We start from the raw sequence: 5,694 nt of genomic DNA, 5'->3' as shown, positions 1-5,694 counted from the left end.
GAGAAGGACATCATTCTTAATAATGTAGAGGGCCAGTATAAAAGGGGAAGACCCTCAACATGATGGATTGACAAAGTGACTGCAAAAAGGGGTTGCAACATAAGGACAAGTGTGAGCATGGCCAAGGACTGGGCAATGTTTTGTTTTGTTGTATGAGTTAGAACTGACTAGAAGGCATCTAACAGCAACAACTATTAGCCCTTTAGGGGGAAACATTATGCAAATTTAAGGAATGGTCAAGTTACCACTGCAGTTAAAAGTAAAAAACTAAAAACAAACAAACAAACCCTGACAATGTCCCTGATCAATACTTACCCTCATGAAGGGATTAATAAAGACAAGGGAATCAGATGGTTCCTGGCTATCAGAAAAAAAAAGTCTGGGGTCTTAAAAGCTTGTTTTAAAACAAGTAGTCATCTATGTGAGGTTATAGCTAAGCCCGCATAAAAGTGATGTGATCCAAGGATTGAAGATAACAAGAAAGATCAGAGTAGGGAAATGTAGCAGAACTTAAAATCTAAGAACCCCATTTGCAGAAGGTTATGGAGCACCACAAAAGTCCAAAATCCATTGCAGAAACCCTACAGGCAGTAAGCCTCCATAGAATACACTCAGATAATTGACCAGGGGTGCTGTAAATCCTATCCACAGACAGAATACATACAAAGTGAATTATTGAAAGAGGGAGGTCAAGATGGCGGACCAGGTGAGTCACACATTCTGGGGGCTCTTTCGAACAAGGAGGGTTTAGTGTTCAGGTAGCCAAGTGGAAGGTTTCTGGTGAGTGAAAGATCCCCCTGGGACAGCACCCCACCTCCACCCCACGCATTTGTCCTGAGCCAGGGCCTCAGTGACCCAGGATCTGATTCTTAGGACATCTCAGCTCATCAGGCTGAGAGACCCCAGCGCATTCCACCACTGCTGCCGCGTTCAGCGATAGACCAAGTCCACTCCTGCACTTGGAGTTGCTAAGCTGCATTGGCTAGAGACGCGCAGCTGTGGCGGGACCCCCTACAGCAGCTTCCCACTTGTGGGACCCCACTAGGAGAGAAGTTTCTCTTTCCCGCATTTCCCCTCTCTCCACATGGCAGCAATCCACCCTTGGGCTTGGGTTCCTCCCTCCATCCACCCAGGGTCCTGGTAACTGACCTGGTAACTACCAATCTACTGGTAGCTGGCCGGCTGACCTGCACTGGGGATGCTCCACCACCATTGCTGCTGGGGACCTCGCCACCGTCACCCCCATTTGCCCACCTGGGAGGCTGTGCTGCGGGCTTTTTCTACCTGGGAGGCTGTGCGGTGGTGCACTCTCTCAGCCGCCAGCGCTGGACACTTCCCACCAGTGCACGCCCGCTGCCAGGCCCATCCCGCTTCTATCCATGGTGCTGCGTTTCTGCCAGAGCCACTCCAGGCTGGCCACACCACTGCAGGGCCCTGCAGGCTTCGCAGTGCCAGTGGCTCGGAGTGCTAAGCCTGCCTGCCCCAGCGTGTTCTTCCCAGTGTGGCAGGCTGCCGCCACAGCCCTCGGTTTCCAACTGGAAACGCTGCTGTCCAGTCCCGGCTCGGCCCACGCCACTGCAGGACCCTGCAATGTTCACAGCACCGGCGGCCCGAACGATAAGCAATCCTGCCTAAGAAGGCTAGTGACCTGGCTTTGTGTTTCCCACTGGAGCTGTCCCTGCCCGCTCCGGTCAGCCCACACCACTGCAGAGCCCTGCGGGGTTCTCAGAGCAGGCAGATGTGAGTGCTAAGCCTGCCTGCCACAGCCCATTCCTGCTGTCATAGGACGTGGGCGCCTCGGCTGACATCTCCTACAAGACTTCCTACAAGACATCCCCAAGGAGAAGCCACATGGACCTATCCCGATGCAGCCCTGGGTGCTGGAGCAGCCGTGTGGAGACCCCTGCTAGTGCTGAGATGCTTGTTCGTTCACTGACTCAGCTTTCCTCCTGCAGTCGGCATCATTGCCTCTGTTTTGTGAGGTGGAAGACTTTGCGGACTGGTGTTGGGTTAATGGGTTAATGTTGGACTTGTGGGCTTGGGTAGCATTGGGTTGGGATGTTTTTGTGATGCACCTTTTCTTTACATAAAACTCTCTCTTATACATGAGTGGCTGTGGATTTGTTTCTCCAAAGTACCCAGACTAATACACCGCCTCTACGGTTCAGAGTCCAGAGTTACCGTAGCTTCAGGGGGCCTTATTTTCAGGGAGGCCTTATTTTCGGGGGAATACCTTATATTTCAGTGAGAGGCAAAACTGTAAGTAGGTCTTATTTTCAAGGGATGTCTTACTTTCAGGGAAACAAGGCATTATTCAGACATCTTTCTCGGATCAATATGCCATAAAGTTATAGATCAATAAAAAGACATCCAGAAAAGCAAGGGCAATCAATTGGAGGATGAACAAGAATCTCCTGCAACATGAATGGATACAGGCCCAGATTGGGGATGATATTAGGAAGTTTCTAGAAATGAATGAGAATGAGAATGCAATGTATCAAAACTTATGGGATACTGTGAAGGCAGTTATCAGAGGTAGCCTTATATCATTAAATGCATACATTAAAAAGGAAGAGAGGCTTATGACAGATATGTTATCACAAAACCTCCAACAACTAGAATAGAGTCAGCAGAACAACCCCTCCAAAAGCAAGAGAAAAGAAATAATAAAAATCAGAGCAGAGTTAATTAAACCAGTGGGAAGACAAGAGAACAATGCAAAAGATAAATGGAGCGAAAAGCTGGGTCTACGAAAGAGTCAACAGAATTGATAGACCACTGGCGAATCTGACCAAGGATAGGAAGGAGCAAACATCAATAGCCAGGATGAGGGATGAAACACGGGTAATTACAACAGACCCCAATGAGATTAAAAGGAAAATCACAAAGTACTATGAAGCTCTGTATTCTAATGATTTCATAAATGTGGAAGACATAAGTAAATACTTGGAAAAACTGTGCCTCCCTAGATTATCTCATACAGAAGTGAAGAACCTCAATATACCCTTAGCGAAAGAAGAAATAGAGAGGGTCATGAAGAAACTACCAACAAAAAAAGCCCCCGGGCCAGATGGCTTCACAGTGGAATTCTAGCAAGCATTCAAGGAAGAGTTGATCCTGATCCTCCATAAAGTATTCCATAGCATAAAAAAGGATGGCAAACTCCCAAACTCATTCTACGAAGCCAGCATAACTTTGATACCCAAACAGGGCAAAGACCCCACAGGTATACAGAATTACAGGCTGATGTCTCTAATTTACATAGATGTGAAAGTCCTTAACAAAATATTGGCCAATAGAATACAAAAGTTTATAAAACATATCATCCACCACAACCAGGTAGGATTCATCCCAGGGATGCAGGGATGGCTTAACATCCGAAAATCCATCAATATGCTACACCACATGGATAAGAAAAAATTTTAAAACCATGTGATAATATCCATAGACACAGAAAAAGCATTGGATAACATCCAACACCCATTCCTAATTAAGACACTCATGAAGATAGGAATGGAAAGTAAATTCCTCAAGCTGATACAAGCAATCTATGAAAAGTCAACAGCCAACATCATAGTTAATGGAGGAAAAACAAAAACAATCCCATTGAAAAAGGGTATAAGACAAGGCTACCCCTTGTCCCCACTTCTATTCAATATCTCACTGGAGGTTCTAGCTAACAATATAAGACAGTGGAAGGACATCAAAGAGAACCAAATGGGAGAGGAGGAGGTGAAACTATCGCTATTTGCAGATGACATGATCCTGTACACTGAAAACCCCAAAAGCTCCACAACAGGAGTACTACCAGTAATACAGGAATATAGAAGAGTGGTAGGATACAAGATCAACAAACAGAAGTTGGTAGGTTTGCTATACACATCGGACAGGGCCACGGGAGAGGAGATCAAGAAGGCAGTATACTTCACAGTAACTATGAACAAACGGAAATACCTAGAAATATATTTAACAAAAAATCCCTAACGACCTATAGAAAGAAAACTACAAGACCCTCCTACAGGAAACCAAAAGCGACCTCTACAAATGGAGGAATATCCTATGCTCATGGATTGGAAGGCTCAACATACTAAAGATGACAATCTTACACAAAGCACTTTACAAGTTCAATATTATTCCAATGGAAATACCAACAACCTTCTTCAAAGAATTGGAAAAATTGATCACCAATTTCATATGGAGATGAAATAAACTCAGAATTAGCAGATAACTCCTCAAGAAGAAGGAAGAAGTTGGAGGACTCACCTTACCTGATTTTAACGCCCATTACACAGCTACAGTGGTCAAAACAGTGTGGTACTGGCACAATGACAGATACTCAGACAAGTGGAAAAGAATAGAAAGTCCAGGAATAAAACATCAGCATATACACGACTAATCTTCGACAAGGATCCCCAAACCATCAAGTGGGAAGCAGATGCCCTTTTTAACAAGTGGTGCTGGAAACAATGGGTATCTGCATGTAGAAAAATGAAACAAGATGTTTACCTCACCCCATGCACAAGAATAAACTCAAGGTGGATCAAAGACCTAGAAATTAAACCCCAAACCATCAGGACCATCAAGAGGGAATCGGGACAAACCTAAGCACATTGGCCCAGGGAATTCATAGGCTCATTGCAATAGGGAAGGGTACACACACAAGTGAACTGGAAATAGATAAATGGGACTTAATAAGAATAAAGCACCTGTGCACCTCGAAAGACTTCACCAAGAGGGTGACAAGACAACCCACAGACTGGGAGAGGAGTTTTAGTAATTACATATTGGACAAAGGGCTCATTACAAAAATTTATATCACCTTCATCGTCTGCAAAAAGAGGAAAACAGTTAACCCCCTAAAGAAGTGGGCAAAATAACTTTCACTAGGGAGGAGACCCATATGGCCAGCAGGTGTATGAGAAAGTGTTCTCGGTCATTAGCCATAAGAGAAATGCAAATTAAAACAACTATGAGATACCACCTAACACCCCTGAGGATAGCTCAAATCAGAAAATCAGTGAGCAACAAGCGTTGGAGGGTTTGTGGTGAAATAGGGACCCTCCTCCACTGTTGGTGGTCGTGTAGATTTGTATAGCCGCTGTGGAAAGCAATCTGGAGATACTTAAAGAAAGTGGAAATTGATCTACATAATGACCCAGTCATCCCTCTAATGGTCATATACCCAGAGGAGGTAACACATAAAGCACGACCAGTCACCTGCGCTCCAATGTTTCTTGTGGCACAATTCACAATCGCAAAGACTTGGAAACAGCCTAAGTTTCCATCGATAGATGAGTGGATTAATAACTCTGGCACATACGCACAATGGAGTACTATGCAGCACTGAAAAGCACAGACAATCACATGAAACATGTCGTTTCATGGGAAGAGTTGGAAGGAATCATGTTAAGCGAGGTAAGCTGTGTTACTATGGGTACTTTAGAGAAACAAATCCACAGAAACTCATGTATAAAAGAGTTTTATATAAAGATTAAGTGCGCATCAAGAAAAGCATCCCAACCTAGTGCTGCCCAAGCCCACAAGTCCAACATTAACCCATTAACCCATATGTCCAACACCAATCCACAAAGTCCTCCTCTATCTCACAAAATAGATGCAACACTGACTGCAGGAGGGAAGTGGAGTCAGTGAACGTGTAAACATCTCAGCATTGGCAGGGGTCTCCACACGGGT

Source organism: Echinops telfairi, unplaced genomic scaffold, assembly GCF_000313985.2.
Source record: "Echinops telfairi isolate 266 unplaced genomic scaffold, ASM31398v2 ScPeMD7_70;HRSCAF=299, whole genome shotgun sequence".
In the NCBI taxonomy this organism is placed as follows: domain Eukaryota; kingdom Metazoa; phylum Chordata; class Mammalia; order Afrosoricida; family Tenrecidae; genus Echinops; species Echinops telfairi.
The sequence above is the reverse complement of the archived record's forward strand: the minus strand, read 5'-3'. Positions refer to the sequence as shown.